Consider the following 27,953-nt stretch of genomic DNA (forward strand, 5'->3'; position numbering starts at 1 on the left):
ACATAGATTGACAAAAGAAGGCAAATTACAAGATTTTCCATAATTCAGCAGCAAGTTTTGTAAATCTCTCCGTGATTGCAGAATCGTCTGGGACTGATACAAGCACAAATATCACCACACTACCATGGCACAATAGTAGGAATACAATTCAATAAAACAAACCAAATTTTTTTCCCACTAAAACAGAAATAATTCCCCCCTCAATACAAGGATACAAAGGCAGTGGGATGTGGGCAGACGCAAGTCCTTCCTCTCCCATCAGTTCTCCGTCAGTGTTACCATTCAACCATGAGCCTCACAAGCCAGACTTCCCCCAACACATGCAACAAACATCCTGGACAGTGCCAACCATTAACAGCATGCTAGCATAAATATCCCACCTTGTTCACCAGTCTTTTGTCAAACAGCACCCATGGAAAGCAACCACATGTCTGAACACTGCTCTAAATGGGCGAATAATAAGTCTGTCAGTTTGTACAGGGACCACATACCACTATATGAAGCACTGATATACATATAGTGGTATTTCAAGCACTATATATGCATATACTGGTATATCAAGCACCATATACTGGTATATCAAGCACTGTTATATACACATACTGGTATTTCAAGCACTGCTATATGCATATACTGGTATACCAAGCACTGATATACATTTACTGGAATATCAAGCACTATATATGCATATACTGCTATATCAAACAGTAATATACATATACCGATATATCAAGCACTATATATACATACACTGGTATATCTAGCACTATATATGCATATACTGGTATTTCAAGCACTATATATACACATACCAGTATATCAAGCACTATATATACACACATACCAGTATATCAAGCAGTAATATACACATACCAGTATATCAAGCACTATATATACACATACCAGTATATCAAGCACTATATGTATATGAGAGAGTTTATAGAGAGAGAGTTTATTGCAGTAAAGGGGCCATCGGCCCATTATACAATACATATTTCATTGATTTTTTTTCAATTCAATTGAGCACCATACAATATTATACACTGGTCAATCAAAGTGACAATTAATTAATATTGAGTTGTTTACATCTTTTTTTCATTGACAGGAAAATATATTTCGCTAAGACATTTACAGTGTAGGCATTTTGTGATGACAGTAGTTGTTGGAATTTAAAAAGAGTTGAGTTTTGTACATAGTATTTCGGTAATAGACTTCTTATATCAGTATAGAATGGGCATATCATACAAAAATGGTATTCAGTTTGGACACAAGGTACGATACACAATGGACAGAATCTTTCATTCGCACTTATACCAAGTGTACGTCCGTATTCAATCATAAGTTTATGGTTTGAACATCTAAATTTAATCAGAGCATTTCAAGCACTATATATATACATATACTGGTATATCTAGCACTATATATGCATATACTGGTATTTCAAGCAGCAATATACATATACCAGTATATCAAGCACTATATATACACATATACCAGTATATCAAGCACTATATATACACATACCAGTATACCAAGCACTATATATACACATATACCAGTATATCAAGCACTATATATACACATATACCAGTATATCAAGCACTATATATACACATACCAGTATACCAAGCACTATATATATATATACATATACCAGTATATCAAGCACTATATATACACATACCAGTATACCAAGCACTATATATACACATATACCAGTATATCAAGCACTATATATACACATACCAGTATATCAAGCACTATATATACATATATACCAGTATATCAAGCACTATATATACACATATACCAGTATATCAAGCACTATATATACACATACCAGTATATCAAGCACTATATATACACATACCAGTATATCAAGCACTATATATACACATATACCAGTATATCAAGCACTATATATACACATACCAGTATATCAAGCACTATATATACACATACCAGTATATCAAGCACTATATATACACATACCAGTATACCAAGCACTATATATATACATATACCAGTATATCAAGCACTATATATACACATACCAGTATATCAAGCACTATATATACACATACCAGTATATCAAGCACTATATATACACATACCAGTATACAAAGCACTATATATATACATATACCAGTATATCAAGCACTATATATACACATACCAGTATATCAAGCACTATATATACACATACCAGTATATCAAGCACTATATATACACATACCAGTATACCAAGCACTATATATATACATATACCAGTATATCAAGCACTATATATACAGATACCAGTATTAAATTAATTTTAAAAACTGAGATAAGCCTGAAGATGTCCTCCAGCGAACCCACAGAAAGTACTAAGCACCTACCTAAAGTAGTGACTGGTAAGGCTTGGTATTCCAAACAATAACTTCCCCAGTTGGGTCCTCTCACTGAGAAGACTAACAAGGGCAGCCTCTCCAGCTGGGGCCCTAGGGGGGAGCCTGATGGAAGAGTAACTCAGTCGGTAGATACTGCCTTACTGAACTCACTTGAGGCGCCAAGTACTCCACAGAGAATCAGGGACCTCAGTAGTGTTTTGTTTTCAGACAAGCACAAGGCGAAAGGTTATCACAAGTTTCTGATACAGCGCTCCAAACATTGTTGTAGTGCTTGTGCACAGCATGCTGGCTATTGTAGAGCCATGGAACCAAAGTTAGGAATATTATTTCTCTATTTTATCATGGATAATTTTTTTTCAAATGCACTGTGTTTAACGGAATCAGTGATTATTAACAGCACTATGAGCTCCACCTGTCTTAATCCTACCTAGGCTGGATGTAGAATGCACATGCAAGTCAGTCTGGCAATAATAGGAGTATCTTTGAAGGGTAAATCTCGGAGGTGTCAGGCAAATGGGAAAAACACTTGTTATCTTGGAATTGTTTTTACAGCCCCAATTTCTTGAACTCAGACGTATTTAGCGTTTTGATCATTAAGTAGAATTTTTTAAAGACTTTTTCTCTTAATTGGTCCTGTTATTGTCATTGGTCCTGTGAAATTCGTAAACGTAAAAGATGATTATAAATTATAACCTTATATGGGGAATAATTTAATGTTTAATTATATTTAAAAACTGGGAATTATTATAACATTTTGTAGACCTGGAGCAATAGATTCCCCTCCCAGCATTGCTGAGACCCCCACATAAATGTCTGTCATAATGAAGTCTATTCTTTATTCCTACAATTCAGGGACATGTTAACACAGTTCAGATACATACATAATACTTACATCATCAGCACATACAAATGCTGCTTTTTAACACTTTATTCGTGCTCAGTTCTACTGTAGAAGTCACACACTGTGTACAAGCAATTACAACTGAATGTGTCCACAACCCCTACCCCGTGGGAGTACTGTAACCTCACCAAGCTACAGCCAACACCTAATGTTCTGAGATAATGTAATGTGTCCACAACCCCTACCCTGTGGGAGTACTGTAACCTCACCAAGCTACAGCCAACACCTAATGTTCTGAGATAATGTAACGTGTCCACAACCCCTACCCTGTGGGAGTACTGTAACCTCACCAAGCTACAGCCAACACCTAATGTTCTGAGATAATGTGTTGGACTGCTTGAATCCGTCAATCTAAAACTGACTGATATATCCCACACGGATCTGTTGATGTGATGCCGACAGATCGGGTCTAAGTGATCTGAAGACCACCTGGCAGGTGGATCCTGGCAGCCTGGTGTGATACAAGCGGGTTTACAACATGTGTGAGTCATTGGGAGAGGAGTTTTGTGACTAGTGTTTACTTGGAAATGAGGATGTTTTTATTTGCTGCTTGGCATTTTCACACTTCCCTGATTAAAATTAGGCCTGAAAGTTAATTGCAAGGATTTCCATCCAATCTGTCTTAATGTGCATCACATACCGCATTCACTGATTTCAGAAGGTAATCCTATTTCACGAGTCCGATATCTACATCCAAAGGATGAATCACTCATAATGTTTTTCACTACATTTAGTCAAGGCTAATGGAAAACATATCTTTCCTTTAATCATATATTCTTATAAACGGTAAAGGATGTGGATGTATATGGTGGGGCACAGGACGTGGAGGTATGGGGTGGGGCACAGGATGTGGAGGTATAGGGTGGGGCACAGATGTGGAGGTATAGGGTGGGGCACAGGATGTGGAGGTATAGGGTAGACACAGGATGTGGAGGGGCACAGGATGTGAAGGTATAGGGTGGGGCACAGATGTGGAGGTATAGGGTGGGGGCACGGGATGTGGAGGTATAGGGTGGGGGCATGGGATGTGGAGGTATAGGGTGGGGCACAGGATGTGGAGGTATAGGGTGGGGCACAGGATGTGGAGGTAAGGGTGGGGCACATGATGTGGAGGTATAGGGTGGGGCACAGGATGTGGAGGTATAGGGTGGGGCACATGATGTGGAGGTATAGGGTGGGGCACGGGATGTGGAGGTATAGGGTGGGGCACATGATGTGGAGGTATAGGGTGGGGCACAGGATGTGGAGGTAAGGGTGGGGCACATGATGTGGAGGTAAGGGTGGTGCACAGGATGTGGAGGGGCACAGGATGTGAAGGTATGGGGTGGGGCACAGGATGAGGAGGTATAGGGTGGGGCACAGATGTGGAGGTATAGGGTGGGGGCACGGGATTTGGAGGTATAGGGTAGACACAGGATGTGGAGGTATAGGGTGGGGCACAGGATGTGGAGGTAAAGGGTGGGGCACAGATGTGGAGGTATGGGGGGGGGGGGGCACAGGATGTGGAGGTATAGGGTAGACACAGGATGTGGAGGTATAGGGTGGGGCACAGGATGTGGAGGTATAGGGTGGGGCACATGATGTGGAGGTAAGGGTGGTGCACAGGATGTGGAGGTATGGGGTGGTGCACAGGATGTGAAGGTATAGGGTGGGGCACAGGATGTGAAGGTATAGGGTGGTGCACAGGATGTGAAGGTATAGGGTAGACACAGGATGTGAAGGTATAGGGTGGTGCACAGGATGTGAAGGTATAGGGTAGACACAGGATGTGGAGGTATGGGGTAGGGCACAGGATGTGAAGGTATAGGGTGGGGCACAGGATGTGAAGGTATAGGGTGGGGCACAGGATGTGAAGGTATAGGGTGGGGCACAGGATGTGGAGGTATAGGGTGGGGCACAGGATGTGGAGGTATAGGGTGGGGCACAGGATGTGAAGGTATAGGGTGGTGCACAGGATGTGAAGGTATAGGGTAGACACAGGATGTGGAGGTATAGGGTGGGGGCACAGGATGTGAAGGTATAGGGTGGTGCACAGGATGTGAAGGTATAGGGTAGACACAGGATTTGGAGGTATAGGGTAGACACAGGATGTGGAGGTAAGGGTGGTGCACAGGATGTGAAGGTATAGGGTGGTGCACAGGATGTGAAGGTATAGGGTAGACACAGGATGTGGAGGTATAGGGTAGACACAGGATTTGGAGGTATAGGGTAGACACAGGATGTGGAGGTATAGGGTGGGGCACAGGATGTGAAGGTATAGGGTGGGGCACAGGATGTGAAGGTATAGGGTGGTGCACAGGATGTGAAGGTATAGGGTAGACACAGGATGTGGAGGTATAGGGTGGGGCACAGGATGTGAAGGTATAGGGTAGACACAGGATGTGGAGGTATAGGGTGGGGCACAGGATGTGAAGGTATAGGGTAGACACAGGATGTGAAGGTATAGGGTGGGGGCACAGGATGTGAAGGTATAGGGTGGTGCACAGGATGTGAAGGTATAGGGTAGACACAGGATTTGGAGGTATAGGGTAGACACAGGATGTGGAGGTAAGGGTGGTGCACAGGATGTGAAGGTATAGGGTGGTGCACAGGATGTGAAGGTATAGGGTAGACACAGGATGTGGAGGTATAGGGTAGACACAGGATTTGGAGGTATAGGGTAGACACAGGATGTGGAGGTATAGGGTGGGGCACAGGATGTGAAGGTATAGGGTGGTGCACAGGATGTGAAGGTATAGGGTAGACACAGGATGTGAAGGTATAGGGTGGGGCACAGGATGTGAAGGTATAGGGTAGACACAGGATGTGGAGGTATAGGGTAGACACAGGATGTGGAGGTATAGGGTGGGGCACGGGATGTGGAGGTATAGGGTGGGGGCACGGGATGTGGAGGTATAGGGTAGACACAGGATGTGGAGGTATAGGGTGGGGCACGGGATGTGGAGGTATAGGGTGGGGGCACGGGATGTGGAGGTATAGGGTGGGGGCACGGGATGTGGAGGTATGGGGGGGGGGGGGGGGCACGGGATGTGGAGGTATAGGGTAGACACAGGATGTGGAGGTAAAGGGTGGGGGCACGGGATGTGGAGGTATAGGGTGGGGGCACGGGATGTGGAGGTATAGGGTAGACACAGGATGTGAAGGTATAGGGTGGTGCACAGGATGTGAAGGTATAGGGTGGGGCACAGGATGTGAAGGTATAGGGTGGGGCACAGGATGTGGAGGTAAAGGGTGGGGGCACGGGATGTGGAGGTATAGGGTGGGGCACAGGATGTGAAGGTATAGGGTAGACACAGGATGTGAAGGTATAGGGTGGGGCACAGGATGTGAAGGTATAGGGTGGGGCACAGGATGTGAAGGTATAGGGTGGGGGCACGGGATGTGGAGGTATAGGGTGGGGGCACGGGATGTGGAGGTATAGGGTGGGGGCACGGGATGTGGAGGTATAGGGTGGGGGCACGGGATGTGGAGGTATAGGGTGGGGCACATGATGTGGAGGTAAGGGTGGTGCACAGGATGTGGAGGGGCACAGGATGTGAAGGTATGGGGTGGGGCACAGGATGTGGAGGTATAGGGTGGGGCACAGGATGTGGAGGTATAGGGTGGGGCACATGATGTGGAGGTAAGGGTGGTGCACAGGATGTGGAGGGGCACAGGATGTGAAGGTATGGGGTGGGGCACAGGATGTGGAGGTATAGGGTGGGGCACAGGATGTGGAGGTATAGGGTAGACACAGGATGTGGAGGTAAAGGGTGGGGGCACGGGATGTGAAGGTATAGGGTGGGGGCACAGGATGTGGAGGTATGGGGGGGGGGGGCACGGGATGTGGAGGTATAGGGTGGGGGCACAGGATGTGGAGGTATAGGGTGGGGGCACAGGATGTGGAGGTATAGGGTGGGGGCACGGGATGTGGAGGTATAGGGTGGGGCACAGGATGTGGAGGTATAGGGTGGGGCACATGATGTGGAGGTAAGGGTGGTGCACAGGATGTGGAGGGGCACAGGATGTGAAGGTATGGGTGGGGCACAGGATGTGGAGGTATAGGGTGGGGGCACAGGATGTCGAGGTATGGGGTGGGGCACAGGATGTGGAGGTATAGGGTGGGGCACAGGATGTGGAGGTATAGGGTGGGGCACAGGATGTGAAGGTATAGGGTGGTGCACAGGATGTGAAGGTATAGGGTAGACACAGGATGTGGAGGTATAGGGTGGGGCACAGGATGTGAAGGTATAGGGTGGGGCACAGGATGTGAAGGTATAGGGTGGTGCACAGGATGTGAAGGTATAGGGTAGACACAGGATGTGGAGGTATAGGGTGGGGCACAGGATGTGAAGGTATAGGGTGGGGCACAGGATGTGAAGGTATAGGGTGGGGCACAGGATGTGAAGGTATAGGGTGGTGCACAGGATGTGAAGGTATAGGGTAGACACAGGATGTGGAGGTATAGGGTGGGGCACAGGATGTGAAGGTATAGGGTGGGGCACAGGATGTGAAGGTATAGGGTGGTGCACAGGATGTGAAGGTATAGGGTAGACACAGGATGTGGAGGTATAGGGTGGGGCACAGGATGTGAAGGTATAGGGTGGGGCACAGGATGTGAAGGTATAGGGTGGGGCACAGGATGTGAAGGTATAGGGTGGTGCACAGGATGTGAAGGTATAGGGTAGACACAGGATTTGGAGGTATAGGGTAGACACAGGATGTGAAGGTATAGGGTGGGGCACAGGATGTGAAGGTATAGGGTGGTGCACAGGATGTGAAGGTATAGGGTAGACACAGGATGTGGAGGTATAGGGTGGGGCACAGGATGTGAAGGTATAGGGTGGGGCACAGGATGTGAAGGTATAGGGTGGGGCACAGGATGTGAAGGTATAGGGTGGGGCACAGGATGTGAAGGTATAGGGTGGTGCACAGGATGTGAAGGTATAGGGTAGACACAGGATGTGGAGGTATAGGGTGGGGCACAGGATGTGAAGGTATAGGGTAGACACAGGATGTGGAGGTATAGGGTGGGGCACAGGATGTGAAGGTATAGGGTAGACACAGGATGTGAAGGTATAGGGTGGGGGCACAGGATGTGAAGGTATAGGGTGGTGCACAGGATGTGAAGGTATAGGGTAGACACAGGATTTGGAGGTATAGGGTAGACACAGGATGTGGAGGTAAGGGTGGTGCACAGGATGTGAAGGTATAGGGTGGTGCACAGGATGTGAAGGTATAGGGTAGACACAGGATGTGGAGGTATAGGGTAGACACAGGATTTGGAGGTATAGGGTAGACACAGGATGTGGAGGTATAGGGTGGGGCACAGGATGTGAAGGTATAGGGTGGTGCACAGGATGTGAAGGTATAGGGTAGACACAGGATGTGAAGGTATAGGGTGGGGCACAGGATGTGAAGGTATAGGGTAGACACAGGATGTGGAGGTATAGGGTAGACACAGGATGTGGAGGTATAGGGTGGGGCACGGGATGTGGAGGTATAGGGTGGGGGCACGGGATGTGGAGGTATGGGGTGGGGGCACAGGATGTGGAGGTATAGGGTGGGGCACAGATGTGGAGGTATAGGGTGGGGGCACAGGATGTGGAGGTATGGGCGGGGGGGCACGGGATGTGGAGGTATAGGGTGGGGGCACAGGATGTGGAGGTATAGGGTGGGGGCACAGGATGTGGAGGTATAGGGTGGGGGCACGGGATGTGGAGGTATAGGGTGGGGCACAGATGTGGAGGTATAGGGTGGGGGCACGGGATGTGGAGGTATAGGGTGGGGCACAGATGTGGAGGTATAGGGTGGGGCACAGATGTGGAGGTATAGGGTGGGGGCACGGGATGTGGAGGTATAGGGTGGGGCACAGGATGTGGAGGTATAGGGTAGACACAGGATGTGGAGGGGCACAGGATGTGAAGGTATGGGGTGGGGCACAGGATGTGGAGGTATAGGGTGGGGCACAGATGTGGAGGTATAGGGTGGGGGCACGGGATGTGGAGGTATAGGGTAGACACAGGATGTGGAGGTATAGGGTGGGGGCACAGGATGTGGAGGTAAGGGTGGTGCACAGGATGTGGAGGTATGGGGTGGGGCACAGATGTGGAGGTATAGGGTGGGGGCACGGGATGTGGAGGTATAGGGTGGTGCACAGGATGTGGAGGTATGGGGTGGGGCACAGGATGTGGAGGTAAAGGGTGGGGCACAGATGTGGAGGTATGGGGGGGGGGGGGCACAGGATGTGGAGGTATAGGGTAGACACAGGATGTGGAGGTATAGGGTGGGGCACATGATGTGGAGGTAAGGGTGGGGCACAGGATGTGGAGGTATAGGGTGGGGCACAGGATGTGGAGGTAAGGGTGGGGCACAGGATGTGGAGGTATGGGGTGGGGGCACGGGATGTGGAGGTATAGGGTGGGGCACAGATGTGGAGGTATAGGGTGGGGCACATGATGTGGAGGTAAGGGTGGTGCACAGGATGTGGAGGTATGGGGTGGGGCACAGGATGTGGAGGTAAAGGGTGGGGCACAGATGTGGAGGTATGGGGGGGGGCACAGGATGTGGAGGTATAGGGTAGACACAGGATGTGGAGGTATAGGGGGGGGCACAGGATGTGGAGGTATAGGGTGGGGCACAGGATGTGGAGGTAAGGGTGGTGCACAGGATGTGGAGGTATGGGGTGGGGCACAGGATGTGAAGGTATAGGGTGGGGGCACGGGATGTGGAGGTATAGGGTGGGGCACAGGATGTGGAGGTATAGGGTGGGGCACATGATGTGGAGGTAAGGGTGGTGCACAGGATGTGGAGGGGCACAGGATGTGAAGGTATAGGGTGGGGCACAGATGTGGAGGTATAGGGTGGGGGCACAGGACGTGGAGGTATGTGGTGGGGCACAGGATGTGGAGGTAAGGGTGGTGCACAGGATGTGGAGGTATAGGGTGGGGGCACAGGACGTGGAGGTATGGGGTGGGGCACAGGATGTGGAGGTATAGGGTGGGGGCACAGGATGTGGAGGTATAGGGTGGGGCACAGGATGTGGAGGTATAGGGTGGGGCACAGATGTGGAGGTATAGGGTGGGGGCACAGGATGTGGAGGTATAGGATGGGGCACAGGGTTTAAAGAGGGGAGGTGGAGGTATCAGTTGGGGCGATGTGGGGTGTTGAGTGATGGTGGGTGGGAGTATGGGTGAGGAGTGAGGGTTGAAGGCATTGGGTCAATGGTTATGGGTGGAGTGTGGTGGGCGGTTGGTAGAGGTTAAATGGTGTTTGCCCAAGTGTGTGTTGGGGTGAGGGTGAGAGGTGGGTGTGTGTTGGGGATGAGCATGTGTGTCGGGGGTGAGCGTATGTGTTGGGGGTGAGTATGTGTGTTGGGGTGAGCATGTGTGTTGGGGGTGAGTATGTGTGTTAGGGGTGAGTATGTGTGTTAGGGTGAGTATGTGTGTTGGTGGTGAGTATGTGTGTTGGGGGTGAGCATGTGTGTTGGGGATGAGCATGTGTGTTGGGGGTGAGCGTGTGTGTTGGGGGTGAGCGTGTGTGTTGGGGGTGAGCGTGTGTGTTGGGGTGAGTATGTGTATTGGGGGTGAGCATGTGTGTCGGGGGTGAGTATGTGTGTTGGGGGTGAGTATGTGTGTTGGGGGTGAGCATGTGTGTTGGGGGTGAGCGTGTGTGTGTTGGGGGTGAGCGTGTGTGTTGGGTGTGAGCATGTGTGTCGGGGGTTAGTATGTGTCTTGGGTGTGAGCATGTGTGTCAGGCTATCATCACAAATATTCAAAAAACCTTTAGATACAGCAATATTTAGCTTCTTCTCTAAGTTAAAAAAATCATCAATATCATAAAAAAGAAGTCTGTTGAAATTTTCACACATATTATGAGAATCAAAGACCAATAACAAGGTTGAGAGATCCTCAACAAAACATATCGCCTGCCACAGTTTTTTGTACATGGCATCTATGTATGTGGAGGTAATACAACTATCTCCAAAATGGACTGACAACACTAAGGATATAGCCATATATAGGACATTGATCCCCAGCTGGAAGGAGCTTTATCAAATACATTCTTATATCAAATTTAGCTAAGCCTGCGGTGCTTGTCCACATACAAAGGGTCTGTCTATTTCGGACAAGGTTGAAGTCAAATGTACCCCAATTGATGAAAAATCTCTAGAAATGAACTGCCTAGTCACATCTCACCAAAACATTTTCAAACAATAGACATAGCCTTCTGGAAGTACAGGAAGACTACTACAGCTGGTGTGGTTGGGTGAAATGGAGACATTCACAAGGCACACCTGAAGGGTATCAGTGCTCCTGCTTCAAAGGGTTGCTGTTTTCATTACGTGTGTACATAGCTCTTGAAATGGGAGACGGTTTACTTCATGAATGATAGGTCTGAGATAATCTTGACAGATCAGCAACAATGACCAACACATCACTTTTTTTTAATGTTTTCCCTTTTCACAGCTATTTTTAGAAGAAATCCATCTACTGCAATGGTGTGAAGTCAGATTTCAGCTGAGAGTAACTGTTTTAATATATTAACAGTCACAAAATAAATATAACTATCTTCTAATTACTTCCTCCAAGACAAAACCTAGAATTCCCTTTCAACATAGAACACATGAGAAAATCATTATTATCATGATTATAGCTAAACAAAACAAAAGCACTGAGACTTGATGCATCCAGCTAAACATATTAATGAATCCTACTCCCAGCTATACATGCTATAAAACAGTACACAACTATCGATCATCATCATCAACAGGAATGTTTTGTTTACTCTCAACATGCTTAAGTCAACTGGAACTATGATCCCTTTTCCATGAGATGATTTACTGAAAGTTGCTGTGTCAGGCACTGGTTCACTGGCACGTATTACAGTCAGTCTCCAGACATGAATCACTGCCACATTACAGTGGTCACACTCCACTTCTTATATGGTGCAAATAAATACACTTTTTCTGACTCATAACACTGATGAGCTTCCAAGCTCCATAATTATCTACACTTGATCATTCATGTCCCTAGCCAGGTGAGCTGTTATTAAGTGTTAATAGGCAACAAATAGACCAATTTTCAACCATCTGGCAACATGGCTGTGTTGGGCTGGTGTCAGTGTGGTTGAAGGGAACATGTAATTGCCTGCAGGTCTCTGGGGTTCTTACATGCACAGAAGAGCTCCTCACATTCCGGAAAATGAAGGAAGATGGCAAAGGTCAAGCCATTAGGTTCTTTCAACCAAATGTGAAGATGGTAAATCTGTCGGGTGCACTGCAGCTTAGTCCTGAAGACTACAGACGGTGACATTGCAAACAACACCCAGACCACTTTACCCAGCAGCTTCAGCCACCTGGAATACCTGAAACAGCATCACTTCACCTGTCTCATATAACACAGAAATTACCTTCAGATGCAAAGATAACTTCACACTGTCTATCATTAGCTTGTTGCGGAGACTGCTCGTGGCACCATCACAGTAATGGTAGCTTGAAGGACCATATGGATCTTAGGTGAGAAAAACCTTCCACAACAAATAACCATACATTCTGCTTGTGTAGAGATCTGAAGCCACTTTCAATGGAATCAGAATTTGAAAACAATGATCACTAATTTATAGCCAAAGGAATGTTTGATCATATTACTGTTCATCTTTTGAAATATCAATAACTTACCAATTTCTCCATTTCACCAAAGATGTCCAACCCTTCAACATGCTTTAAGTTTTAAACTGTTTATTCCGAAAGCAAAAATAGAACATTTAGCATATCTATTTCATCTATATAAAAAAAATTCAAAGAAACCAAATACCGACAAATTCTCACTCCATGTAGGCTACATAGTATCACTGATCAGTACGAAAGGCAAAGTCCCCTTCCCCATTCCAGGTGGGTGGTACCAAGACAAACATATCCAGGTGGTAGCTACCAAGACTAACATCTCCAGGTGGGTGCTACCAAGACTAACATCTCCAGGTGGGTGCTACCAAGACTAACATCTCTCCCTCCTCCAGGTGGTAGCTACCAAGACTAACATCTCTCCCTCCTCCAGGTGGGTGCTACCAAGACTAACATCTCTCCCTCCTCCAGGTGGGTGCTACCAAGACTAACATCTCTCCCTCCTCCAGGTGGTAGCTACCAAGACTAACATCTATCCCTCCTCCAGGTGGGTGCTACCAAGATTAACATCTCTCCCTCCTCCAGGTGGGTGCTACCAAGACTAACATCTCTCCCTCCTCCAGGTGGTAGCTACCAAGACTAACATCTCTCCCTCCTCCAGGTGGTAGCTACCAAGATTAACATCTCTCCCTCCTCCAGGTGGTAGCTACCAAGACTAACATCTCTCCCTCCTCCAGGTGGTAGCTACCAAGACTAACATCTCTCCCTCCTCCAGGTGGTAGCTACCAAGACTAACATCTCTCCCTCCTCCAGGTGGGTGCTACCAAGACTAACATCTCTCCCTCCTCCAGGTGGGTGCTACCAAGACTAACATCTCTCCCTCCTCCAGGTGGTAGCTACCAAGACTAACATCTCTCCCTCCTCCAGGTGATAGCTACCAAGACTAACATCTCTCCCTCCTCCAGGTGGGTGCTACCAAGACTAACATCTCTCCCTCCTCCAGGTGGTAGCTACCAAGACTAACATCTCTCCCTCCTCCAGGTGGTAGCTACCAAGACTAACATCTCTCCCTCCTCCAGGTGGGTGCTACCAAGGACTAACATCTCTCCCTCCTCCAGGTGGGTGCTACCAAGACTAACATCTCTCCCTCCTCCAGGTGGTAGCTACCAAGGACTAGACATCTCCAGGTGGGTGCTACCAAGGACTAACCATCTCCAGGTGGGTGCTACCAAGGACTAACCATCTCCAGGTGGGTGCTACCAAGACTAACATCTCTCCCTCCTCCAGGTGGTAGCTACCAAGACTAACATCTCTCCCTCCTCCAGGTGGGTGCTACCAAGACTAACATCTCTCCCTCCTCCAGGTGGGTGCTACCAAGGATTAACCATCTCCAGGTGGGTGCTACCAAGGACTAACCATCTCCAGGTGGGTGCTACCAAGACTAACATCTCTCCCTCCTCCAGGTGGTAGCTACCAAGACTAACATCTCTCCCTCCTCCAGGTGGTAGCTACCAAGACTAACATCTCTCCCTCCTCCAGGTGGGTGCTACCAAGGACTAATATCTCCAGGTGGGTGCTACCAAGGACTAACCATCTCCAGGTGGGTGCTACCAAGGACTAACCATCTCCAGGTGGGTGCTACCAAGGATTAACCATCTCCAAGTGGGAGCTACCAAGGACTAACCATCTCCAGGTGGGAGCTACCAAGGACTAACCATCTCCAGGTGGGTGCTACCAAGGACTAACCATCTCCAGGTGGGTGCTACCAAGACTAACATCTCTCCCTCCTCCAGGTGGTAGCTACCAAGACTAACATCTCTCCCTCCTCCAGGTGGGTGCTACCACGACTAACATCTCTCCCTCCTCCAGGTGGGTGCTACCAAGGATTAACCATCTCCAGGTGGGTGCTACCAAGGACTAACCATCTCCAGGTGGGTGCTACCAAGACTAACATCTCTCCCTCCTCCAGGTGGTAGCTACCAAGACTAACATCTCTCCCTCCTCCAGGTGGTAGCTACCAAGACTAACATCTCTCCCTCCTCCAGGTGGGTGCTACCAAGGACTAATATCTCCAGGTGGGTGCTACCAAGGACTAACCATCTCCAGGTGGGTGCTACCAAGGACTAACCATCTCCAGGTGGGTGCTACCAAGGATTAACCATCTCCAAGTGGGAGCTACCAAGGACTAACCATCTCCAGGTGGGAGCTACCAAGGACTAACCATCTCCAGGTGGGTGCTACCAAGGACTAACCATCTCCAGGTGGGTGCTACCAAGGACTAACCATCTCCAAGTGGGAGCTACCAAGGACTAACCATCTCCATGTGGGTGCTACCAAGGACTAACTATCTCCAGGTGGGTGCTACCAAGGACTAACCATCTCCAGGTGGGTGCTACCAAGGACTAACCATCTCCAGGTGGGTGCTACCAAGGACTAACCATCTCCAGGTGGGTGCTACCAAGGACTAACCATCTCCAGGTGGGTGCTACCAAGGACTAACCATCTCCAGGTGGGAGCTACCAAGGACTAACCATCTCCAGGTGGGAGCTACCAAGGACTAACCATCTCCAGGTGGGTGCTACCAAGGACTAACCATCTCCAGGTGGGTGCTACCAAGGACTAACCATCTCCAGGTGGGAGCTACCAAGGACTAACCATTTCCAGGTGGGAGCTACCAAGGACTAACCATCTCCAGGTGGGTGCTACCAAGGATTAACACATCATCTACTCAACATGGGTCGTACCAAGACTAACATCTCTCCCTACTCCTGGTGGGTGGTATATTTTACTGCTTATCTGTGTATGTAGGTCCCCAGCCACCACATGACCACTTACACTATCTACAGTTGCCACATTCATCTATGCAGAGATTTTGACCAGTTGCCTTCAATGGCAGTATGCAGTTCCCCCGAGACAGATGGGCAATAAACCTCGGTCGACTGTCAAGGGATAATGTCTCACAACCTACTGCCACAGTGTTTATAATGGAGATTTTATTGTACATAGATACATAAAATATTACAGACTGTTTTCTAATCAACTCCAGACTTGTACTAGAACTAGACCTAAAACTAGAAAGATTCAAAATAGTGTTAAAGTGAAGATTAAACCAGATTTCTATATTCTAAACATTCTAAAAGTAATCCTAATGAATAGAGACTCCAATGACTCAACCTCATTGATATAAGATACAGTGAAGACAACCACGGTCCATCAGTGACTTGTAGTCAAATATCCAACCAAGTGTGTTACATACTGTGGAAAACATTAAATGTTGCAAGCATTAAACTATCTAAGTATAACTTCTGTCATAACTAAAATGGACAGAAATATCATAAAAATGACAGCATGCTATCAGAAGTATTTGGGTCACTGTAACTTGATAGCAGCCCACATTTCCCTAACAACTGGGTGCTATCTATTGTATTGTAATGTGACGTCAAAATAAGCATGTGTCTTGTTTGTGACATCATCCATTATTGTTCTATGACATTATTTTGGAAATCAAAGGCCTCTGTTGTGAAGTTTTCAATGCAGCCACAAAACTTATGCTGCCGTTTGTTGTTTGGGGATAAGCTTCAACTCTTATCCATTTGATCTATAACTATGGTAACAGTATGTTTCAGGGCATTGTCATTAGCAGAAGCCCCGGGCCTGGTCAACTGCCACCTTCATCTGGCAGTTCATGGCAGACCTGCAGACCTCAGACTTCTGCAAATGATATCACCCTGAAAAATAATATAACTGTTATAATACCCTGTCTTACAGTGTTCAGCACTGCTGGCATATACGGTAGGTGATACAACTATGTCAGATTGTATTATTTCTCTTCACTTTGAACATATTTTCATCTGTGCTGGTTATACTTTCACTACATGAAGAAAACAATCAGAAAATAAAGTCACTCCTGCTCTTCATTTCCAGATGCACGGAAATCCTCCCATTTCATATCCATATGTGCTTCTCATATCCATATGTGTTTCTGCACTGTTGACCGAGACAGCAGAGTTCAGCACAGCAGAAACACAATACCAGCAGTTGCAGTATGGGTTGGACTAAACAAATGGAATTCAAAGCTTCAACATAATGGCCTACAATACTGTTTCTAATTTCAACTTGAGTGACTTCACTTGTGTAGGCCTGGATGTTGAGAGAGAGAGAGTTGTTGGACCTGAGTGACCTTTACTCATGGCTAGAATTTACATGAAGGCTGTGCAGTAATTTGATGCAAGTAATGAAATGAATTTAATGAAATTATTCACCATTAGATAAATAATTCTACTTTAAAACAGAAATATGCACTCATGCCAAACTGTTTAACTGTTTGTGTATTAAATTCATTTTTATTACAAAAGGCAGCAATGTATGATTGTCAGTCTCAACCTTCCTATGATATAATAAGGCCGCCTCCATGGTCTATCAGATATAGTATATCCTGGAGACCAGAGGGTTGGGGATACGATCCCTGGCTGCATCATACCAAAAGACATCACAGGATGGTACTTGTTACCCTGTCTGGCGCTTATCATTTAGGGGGATAAAGTAAGGACTGGTCGGCTCGGAGTCAGTACACTGTGTCAGAGTGGGGTTTCCATGTTAAACTGCAGCATGGTATGTCAGTGGGCTAAAACAAGGACTGGTCGGCTCGGAGTCAGTACAGTGTGTCAGAGTGGGGTCTCCATGTTAAACTGCAGCATGGTATCTCAGTGGGCTAAAACAAGGACTGGTCGGCTCGGAGTCAGTACACTGTGTCAGAGTGGGGTCTCCATGTTAAACTGCAGCATGGTATCTCAGTGGGCTAAAACAAGGACTGGTCGGCTCGGAGTCAGTACACTGTGTCAGAGTGGGGTAACCATGTTAAACTGCAGCATGGTATCTCAGTGGGCTAAAACAAGGACTGGTCGGCTCGAAGTCAGTACACTGTGTCAGAGTGGGGTCTCCATGTTAAACTGCAGTATGGTATCTCAGTAGGCTAAAACAAGGACTGGTCAGCTCGAAGTCAGTACACTGTGTCAGAGTGGGGTCTCCATGTCAAACTGCAGCATGGTATCTCAGTGGGCTAAAACAAGGACTGGTCGGCTCGAAGTCAGTACACTGTGTCAGAGTGGGGTATCCATGTTAAACTGCAGCATGGTATCTCAGTGGGCTAAAACAAGGACTGGTCGGCTCGAAGTCAGTACACTGTGTCAGAGTGGGGTCTCCATGTTAAACTGCAGCATGGTATGTCAGTGGGCTAGTGCTACAAAACAGGATTTCCAGTAGTCTGGACAAGTACAAGCAGCCACACACACACACACATGTACATCACTATATACATGTAAGTGCAATAATCCTGAACGTGACGTTAATCCACATTTCACCTCAACCCATCTAAGATGATGCAGTTAACACCTGCAGTTCTCATTATCTCAGGTGTGGCTAGATTACTGAGTCTAGATCATGTAGATTTCACTGCAATTTCACAAATCCTGTAAATGCAGTAATCTTTGTAAACACAGCAACTCCATGTTCAGATGTGCACTGCCCTCGTATGGTTAAGACCACGTTGGTAATGGTTTGCTAACTAATACGTGGAGTGGACTGGATGCATGAAACACAAATATTGCCTGGAGTGTTGTATTTGTATTCTTGTTCAAGCAAGAAGTTACCTTGACCTGTTAATCTAACACTCAAGGAGCCAGAAGGAGACATGGACAATTAGTGCTAGTCTTAATGGCTCTAAAGACTAACCTTCACCTTCAACTGACTTCTGACCTGTTAGGACATGATGAGTCTAAGGTTTCAAAACTTTGAAATTTGATAAATGTTTCACATAATCACTTCACTGATGTCAAACATACCATATTGACTTTATCATTTGTATTTAATTTTAGTTAAATATAACAAAGAGTTCACTTACAACAACAAAAAAACAGAATTTGAAGAAATTGTGTCAAATCAAATCTAGGTAGTATTAAACATTGAAATCATCATACATCATAGAAGATCATTAATCAACCAGTTCAATCAGTTCAAACTGATTGAAACATTGAATATGTACACTGTTAATTTTCTCACATTACGGTACATATTTATACCAATAAAGACACTGTGATGCTCTCATGCAAATGTTAAAATCTAATTTAAAATCAAAAGTCCTGAACACCTATATAAACTTCATTTAAGATTTTCTTGATGTAAATCTCATGACAGTTTCTGTCATCAAGACATCTATAAAAAATAAAATGGTTTGTTTTCTTTGCTGAATAATTCTGAGTAGTTGTTCTGAAAGTGTTTAATAATTTACCTGAACATGCCTTGTGACTATTGATCTTAGCTCCCGAAGTTAAACAATCAATAATCAATGTTGACAACAACCTGGGTACCTCTATTTGTTTATTTGTTTATGTGTTCCATGATTACAGCAATTCTTTGTCTGGGCACAGAAATGTTTATCAATGAGAACAATTATTTTCTCTGTCTTCTTACATTGCAGACTGTCATACATTTAGAAAGTCGTATATTAAAATCATCATGTACTGTTGACAAGATGGGTCAATTAAAAAAAAATTAGTTAAAATAACAAAGTTTGAATTTGTGTCTGAGCCTAGTATTCTTCAATCCCATCTACCTGTTGTACATCTAACACTAACTACTTGTCACCTGCCTGTCTATCTGTCTGTGTGTGGTACAAATGTCAGGTGAGAGCCGACTTACCTGTGTCGCACCTGTGCGAGTCCCGGAATACTTCAAAGGATACAGGATAAACACGCGACAAGAGATGATATTGATACCTAACTCATAATAACAGGCATGGGTATTGTGATATATGACAAATCAAGATCTCGGTACACATTTTCTCTACAAAATAACATTTCACGTAAGGTTTATAAAACTAAACAAATAAACAGGTATAATTTACGATAGAAAATTCACTCCGAAATTTCAAAACCACACACCTGTACGCACCTTGAATTTTCAACGCTTGGGTCTTGTGTAATAACTATCCCACGCAAATGCTACACATCCGTAAACCAATCTTCTACACAGAGTCAAGAGCAAAACATCAACAAACAAATAAGTCCCATATCAAACTTGAATGCTCCGAAGACACTCCCGTGGGTACCGTACACCGCAAGGGCTATGGATAGAAGATATCGCTCAGCTCAAGCAATCAAAGTGAGGCTGTGACCCACTTTCTTGGTCAGTAGTGTGTTTACATGTTCAGGTGGAGACTTGGCCTGGATAAGACTCAGTATCAGTTCAGATCTGGACAAATCGCACGTGGTTTCCCAAGTGCTTGTTCTCTTGAGTAAGACCAGAATTTAGATTTTACTATCGTATATAGTTACAGAACTGACTGATCAGATTGTTAATTCTAAATTAGCCTAATTATTCACAGCAAACGATTCATATTTATATACTCTTTGTTGATATAATATAACGCTTTCACTGAAATTTCACACTACTAATATCAAATCATAAATACGTAACGCTGTGATATTTTCCAATTCCATTGCTAGCTTCTTTACTGCAATATGGTTTTCAATAAAACGGAACTTCTATTGCATGAACATATACCCTGATTTGTAAATGTCCAAAGACATACGAATTCAGAGCTACTATCACACACGCTGCATTTTACACTGCATAAACAGACAACTGTCACATATAACAGTCAAACATTTATTAGCAACACGTGTCTTTACGCAGGTACCAGGCAGGTTTGAATGCAATATGTAAGAGTGCATGGATTCAAGCACCCGTGACACGTGCAATGATCGCCTGGCTCCGACATGCACCGCTGCGTTTATTTACCGCACGTGCACAACACGATAAAATTTACACAGGTGTCTTATACCATTCAAAGTCATATGCTTCGAAATTATTACTATTATGAATGTGGGCGTGTGTGGGCGTGCACGCGCCTGTGTGGGGGGTGGGGCGTAGTGTATATCGTTGTATATATTACCGATATAGAGTGGGAGAAAGTTATGAACCAGAGACGAGTTTTTTAAATCACTATCACATAAATAATGCCATACTACCTGTATTATTAACACTTCATGACCAGCTGTAGTGGAGATGTGGCCTCTTTGAATATTAACACTGTTATACATTACGTCATGATTCGTGTATTACGTCAACAATGACAAGCTGTTGTATATTACGTCATGACTCATGTATTACGTCCACAATTACACGATATTATATATCACACGTCATGACTCGTATTACGTCAACAATGACACGATGTAATATATTACGTCGTGGTTCATGTATAACGTCAACAATGACAAGCTGTTATATATTACGTCATGACTCATGTATAACGTCAACAATGACACGATATTATATATTACGTCATGGCTCATGTATAACGTCGGCAATGACACGATATTATATATTACACCATGACTCATGTATAACGTCAACAATGACAAGCTGGTATGTATTACGTCATGACACGTATAACGTCAACAATGACAAGCTGTTACATATTACGCCATGACTCATGTATTGCGACAACAATGACATGCTGTTATATATTACGTCACGACTCATGTATTGCGTCAAAAGTGATAAGCTGTTATATATTACGTCATGGGTCATGTATTACGTCAACAATGACACAATGTTATATAATACGTCATGACGTATTACGTCAGCCTTGGCAAACTGTTATATATTACGTCATGACTCATGTATTACGTCAGCAACGACAAGCTGTCGTATTTTACGTCATGAATTAAGTATTACATCAACTATGGTGTGTTTGTTGTTTAACGCCGCACTCAGCAATAATCCAGCTATATGGACCAGACAATCCAGTGAATGACATCATGAGCATCGATTCACGCAATTGGGATACGATGGCATGCATCAACCAAGTCAGCGAACCTGACCACCTGATCCTTTTAGTCGCCTCTTACGACAAGCATAGTCGCCTTTTACGGCAAGCATGGGGTGCTGGAGACCTATTCTCACTGGATTGTCCGGACCTTCACGGGGCGTCAACAATGGTGTCTGCATTACGCCAACAACACCGTTAAACGTGTGACATCATTTTACACACTTGCTTGATATTTGAACGATCTGCATAATATACAACTCAAGAAGTTAAAGAACATCCGATTTTTTCTCATTTCTATAGGGGGGGGGGGGGGGGGGGGGGGGGGGAAGAGAGAGCAGAAATGGGCTTCACAAATTGTTCCCATGTCAGAAGTCGAACCCGGGTCTTCAGAATGACGAGCAAACGCTTTAACCACTAGTCTACCCGACCGCCCCTAAAGTCATTAAAAAATGGGGTGTTCTTTAACTTCTGTTGAATAGTGTACATAGTATATTGTCATTAATGCTTGTCCAAGTTGTACGTGTTAAAGTATAGTAACACACCAAGGCCAAGTTGTGATGATACACAATCAAGTACAGGGTGTCCGAACTGCGTGATGTACCCACGGTGTCATAGTTCCTATTGGCCCCCTGTACATTCCAGGTAAGAATAGGCACCAGGAACCTGTGCTGGTCACAAGCGGCGACCTAATGAATCGGCTTGTCAGACGACGCGGTTGACTGCATGTCATCGTATCTCAACGGCGTGGGACGTTGCTCACAATATCGATCACTGGATTGTCCGGTCCAAATTCGATGTCATATAGCTGCACAACAAACAACATAGTTCCGACTGATCTAATAGTATGATGTTTGACTGCAGATTTGTAAGGTGTTGTTAAAAATGTCTTTCGCAGTAACATTGTATACAGATACCTGTTCATGTACACTGATGTCGGGCCAGTAGGTTTTTGTCATCATTTAAATTGCGCCAGATTATTACTCTTAAGTTTCAAAACTTTAATAAATATCACTCACTCACTCCATTGTTGTTTCTCTGTGAGCAGGTTGACGATACAAGGGAGATAATCACTGTATGCCCTAGCAGCCCCGGCCTGTGTAAATGTACGGTTGTCTGGCTGCGGGAGGAGTACTCGGTACAGTTATGTCAGACTGGTTGATTCAACAAGTGGGTGACATTTCAAACCATGGCGCAGTACTTGCAGGTGAACCTTACCTGTAGTTTCCTGGGTCAAACACCTCGAAGACCGCTATTACACAAGGAAAATGCCAACGTCCCGCACTTTCCACGACTCTTCCAGCTTTGTCACGCGTGTTTGTCCTTGTCATTTACTCCTGGTGCATCACATGGAATATTCAATTCATCGAGTATCGTGCATAGGGGCTATACACAGGATAAGAGTTTGTTTCAGTGATTTGTTAATCATTAATATTACCTTTTGAACTGATGTGGTATATATTAATTTTGATTCCAATCTTCATTAAAAAAACATGTTTCATAGTACATGTCTAAATGATCTGGTGGTGAGGTTTCCTCCATGTACCTTCAACTGGGGATGCGAGATGACGCCATCAGTAACTGCTTGTCTATAGTGGTGGTGTTGTCGAAGGGTATCTGATCCTGTAGTGAAATTGTTCCTTTGTGCTTGGGCGGTGGGGTAGCCAGTGGTTAAAGCGTTCGCTCGTCACGCCGAGTTCCTGGGTTCGATTCCCTAGAAGGGATCCAATGTGTGAAGCCCATTTCCGGTGTTCTCTGCCGTGATACTACTGGAAGATTTCTGAAAAAGGCGTAAAACCATACTCACTCCTCGATCTGTACTACGTCTCTTCGGGACAGTTACTCCCAAAGAACAGTTTTTTGGTGAAGCTTTCCATAATACATTTACACTGGGAAAGTTTGGTTCGGATAGAACGAACTCCGTGTGGAACCGATCAATGTTGACAATGTCCTATCTAGATGCAGCCACATGTACCCGTTGATAGAGGTGCGAAGCGACACAAGTTTTATTTAGAATACAAGCGTGTGTTTATATGACACTGACACTGAAGAATATGTAACACATGCTTCATATGCAATAAACTGGCACGAGTTGTAAATGTAGGGGTTTATTCTGACGCTAACAGCGTCGGACGTCCTACAACTGTTGAAATCTGGGGATTGTAGGTGCGCTTCACGAACTCAATGCCATATTGTCATTGACGGGAGACGAACTTATTTCACACATCCTTAAGTAACTGATACTATTCTTATTTATTTAACATGGGGTGAAACTGTTGTGGGCATTCTGTTGCGGTAATATTACGATAGTGTGATGAGTATCTATACCTTCTAACAATGTAGATTTCGATACGATGTCATGTCCCGGTATGTCGACATTTCGTCTTCCAGATCAATGTAAGAGGTGAAATCCAGTAAGAATGTGTACCTATGTGTACATGTACTGGTTAAAACAGACCCTGCCTCCTCGTTAAAACTATATACGCCTAGTGCTGGTTTAATGAACTATATACGCTTAGTGCTGGTTTAATGAACTATATACGCCTAGTGCTGGTTTAATGAACTATATACGCCTAGTGCTGGTTTAATGAACTATATACGCCTAGTGCTGGTTTAATGAAATATATACGCCTAGTGCTGGTTTAATGAACTATATACGCCTAGTGCTGGTTTAATGAACTCTATACGCCTAGTGCTGGTTTAATGAAATATATATGCCTAGTGCTGGTTTAATGAACTATATACGCCTAGTGCTGGTTTAATGAACTATATACACATAGTGCTGGTTTAATGAACTATATACGCCTAGTGCTGGTTTAATGAACTATATACGCCTAGTGCTGGTTTAATGAATGTTTGGTCGGAGCTGGGCCCATCCTGTTGAGGTTGGCCCGAAACTCTTGGAACGAATCTGAAATAATTGCAGGGTACAGGAGTGTGGTCCAAACACGCCCTTCCCAGGGCGCAGGTGAAGGGAACATGCGCGCCTCATCGAACAGTTGTGTCAGTATTGCACTCACTGTACTTACTGTATCGAAAATATCGATAACCTTGGGTCGCATCAATGTCAGCTATTGCTTTGTCATCGATCTATTGGCATTGGGTCGTGATCAATTGCAGTGTATCGATAATTCGTTAAAATTCTACTCTTGATCAGTATAAATACTAGTATTATCGATAAACAAATCCGATACACTTTGTCACAATATAATACATTTGGCAGATCACTCAAACACTGAATTCATATGTACTTCTTAAGCTGATGGGCAAATGAAGAAATACGCCTCAGAACTGGATGTCACCCAAACATTACAAACGTTATCAAAACGTTACTAGGCTGAAGCAGTCACCGAAGCACTGCAAACTATTGCCCAAAACTATGCTACCGTAGCAAATGCATCACCATCGAATAATCATTTCTTGTATGTTTCCTCAACTTCCCTCTAACATGGGTGTATGGTTTCTTCTCCCGACCCGTTTATACCTGCTTGTTTTGAGACTTGATAATTAAGTCGGGATTTTCATTTTGACTATATGTAAATAGTTTGGCTGATTTACAGGACGATAATTTATTTTTAATATAATTTTAGATATATATTTTTGCTTCAAATTCTGCCAAATGTTTATTTATGTCAAACGTATAGTTTAACCCGCTGGGTGCAAAGTTATTTTTCTGACGTACATTTTCATAAGTTGCGCGTCAGTTGCTCTCGGGCGGGACTGGATCTACCTCCGACTATAAAGAGATTGAGCATGTTACATTTCTTGTCTGATGGAGTGGATATATCTGCAGTTATTAAACCGGTTTGAAAAAGAGACGCGTTCTCCGCCTTTTCTCCTACAACGATAAAAGTGCTGTGCCACGACGGTCGTTATTTAGCAAAAACTGTGAGCGAACTGCCCAAAATCTGAACGACATATATATATATATATATATATATAAAATGTATTTGTATGCTTACGTATAACTATCATTCAATACAAACAAAGCTTGCCGTAAATGACGAAAACTAATTTTCCTCTATGGCGTCAAAAGACGACATGCTGGTGAGGTTACACGCGTACAAAGAAAAGGGGGCATAACTCCGCTATACTTAGCACTAGAGCACTGAAACTACAATCAATTGGTGATATCACCGTTTGTCTTCATGGCTACTCGCTGGTACTCGAAGCTACAGTGCGAGGATTGCATCAGTCTAACAAACATGACATGTGACAACTATCTGTTTAAGCCCTCAGACTGATGCTTGACTTCAACAGTAACATGGTAACATTATTCTGCTCTGTGACAATCAGGCAGTGATACATCTTATAGGGTGAGGGCAATGGGGATACATAAATAGTGCGGCTGAAGACGAGATGACAGAAACAGATCTAGAGTTATGTCCATTCACACAATGTAATGTGTCTCTGTGGTGTAATTCTCTTGTTATAACCTGAGTCCGCTACTTATACGCATAGAATTTATTTGAAGATTCTTTGTTTCATAGAACAAAACCCATATATTATCTATTTCCGGGTCGTGTCACCCACGTCAGGGTTGTGCGTCGGGGACATGTAGCAACGAATGGTCATTTCCCTTGTACGAATCTCAATCCTGAGGACCGCCTCCGTGGTCTAGTGGTAGAGAGTCCGCCCGGAAAGCGGAAGGTCCGGGGTTCGATCCCCGGCCGCGTCATACCAAGAGACTTTAAAAGATGGTACTTGTTGTTACCCTGTCTGGCGCTCGGCATTAAAGGGCTAAAACAAGGACTGGTCGGCTCGGAGTCATTATACTGTGTCTGAGTGGAATTCCATGTTAAACTGCGGCATGATATCTCAAGTACAGGTAGCCACACACACACATACATGTACACTGTTATAAATGACATAACCCCTGCACACTCGATCAGCGATTGGCACTGACAGTATGATTGTGTATGGTACTACTCTCTTTCAAGTTTACATTGTGTTACAATACTCAGGCAATAATCTTGGACGCGACGTTAAACCCAATTTCACCTCACCTCACCTCAATCCTGAGTATTGTAACACAATGTAAACTTGAAAGAGAGTAGTACCATACACAATCATACTGTCAGTACCAATCGCTGATCGAGTGTGCAGGGGTTATGTCATTTATAACAGTGTACATGTAAATGTATTAAGCAGTTATATTACTGTGTGTTTTGACAATAGTTTACTGATCAACCTGTGCTCCCGTACTCGATAATGTCGAGCATGGCCGTCACCTGGGCTAGATGTTGGAATAAACGCCATGTTTGAGATAACACTGAGATACTGACTGTAACGTGGAATGGAATGACTTGCGGAAACCGTCAAGTGCCAATATGGACTACGTTCGGGTCAGTTCCAGGAAACTTTGATAGAAGTCATTCACAACGCTTTGTTCGTAATTCATATTTTTATGTCTCGTAATAACCACTATCCTTGAAAGAGAATAGAGTCATCTTGTTGTCATGGTTACACAAAGGAATACAGATCCACGGCTCACTAATCGTTGAGGCAGTGATGCGGAACACTGACAAACAACATGTCTTCAGGTTCAACATACACAAGATGGGATTTCGCCCTTTGGGACAAATATCTTTATCCAAATAATTTTTGTATTGATGAATACTGTTATGAGAAGCTGTAAGGTGGACACACTTATCGAAATTATTTATTTAAGATAATTGAATGCTGTTTATCGGATATTACACTGGGAGAAGTCCGCCTCCGATACATTGACGTATGAACACATGGCAATCACACATGACATATTCAAACATGATAGCTTGTTTATCAAAATTCCCATTTCCTGAACACGTGACTTCTTGTGTTTCATAGCTGCGTAAAACCATTTGGGTTTCCTCCTTAAAAGACACGAATCAAGAAGCTCTCAGCCCTGATAATTACCCTAGCGGCAACTAGAGACGTTAAGGGCGGGATCCAGGACAAAGGTGTGGCTGCAACCTCGTCATTATGTCTGCAGTTAGAGCCGGCATGCGGCAGGTAATCACACGAAGCCGGCCACAGTCGGCTTCTTCACAACTCTCTGGGGGAAAATAATCCGCAGGATAGATTATTGATTACCTGTCATCGATGAAATTATTTGATTGATTAGATATCGGATTTATGATGGGATCTGCAGAGCTGAGAAAGGGAATCTACCCAGCCCATCAGAATCACGCGTCATCAACTGCTCGTGTGCTTCAACCAGCTGATTAGAGGATAGTTATTCTACCTGCC

At 44.8% G+C, this 27,953-nt stretch overlaps 1 protein-coding gene across 3 annotated transcripts in view; it reads right to left on the minus strand.

The window, feature by feature from the left end:
- LOC139470723 (uncharacterized) overlaps positions 1–20,026 on the minus strand; it is a 56,790-nt gene extending 36,764 nt beyond the window's left edge. The window contains exon 1 of one of the 3 annotated variants that reach the window (XM_071252986.1): positions 19,841–20,026. The gene's annotated coding sequence lies outside the window, so the exon portion shown is untranslated. The other 2 variants (XM_071252988.1, XM_071252987.1) reach the window with 2 other exon arrangements.
- Positions 20,027–27,953: the final 7,927 nt, after the last annotated feature.

The sequence above is a fragment of the Haliotis cracherodii genome, unplaced genomic scaffold (genome assembly GCF_022045235.1).
Source record: "Haliotis cracherodii isolate W230 unplaced genomic scaffold, xgHalCrac1.p SCAF_21, whole genome shotgun sequence".
NCBI lineage: Eukaryota > Metazoa > Mollusca > Gastropoda > Lepetellida > Haliotidae > Haliotis > Haliotis cracherodii.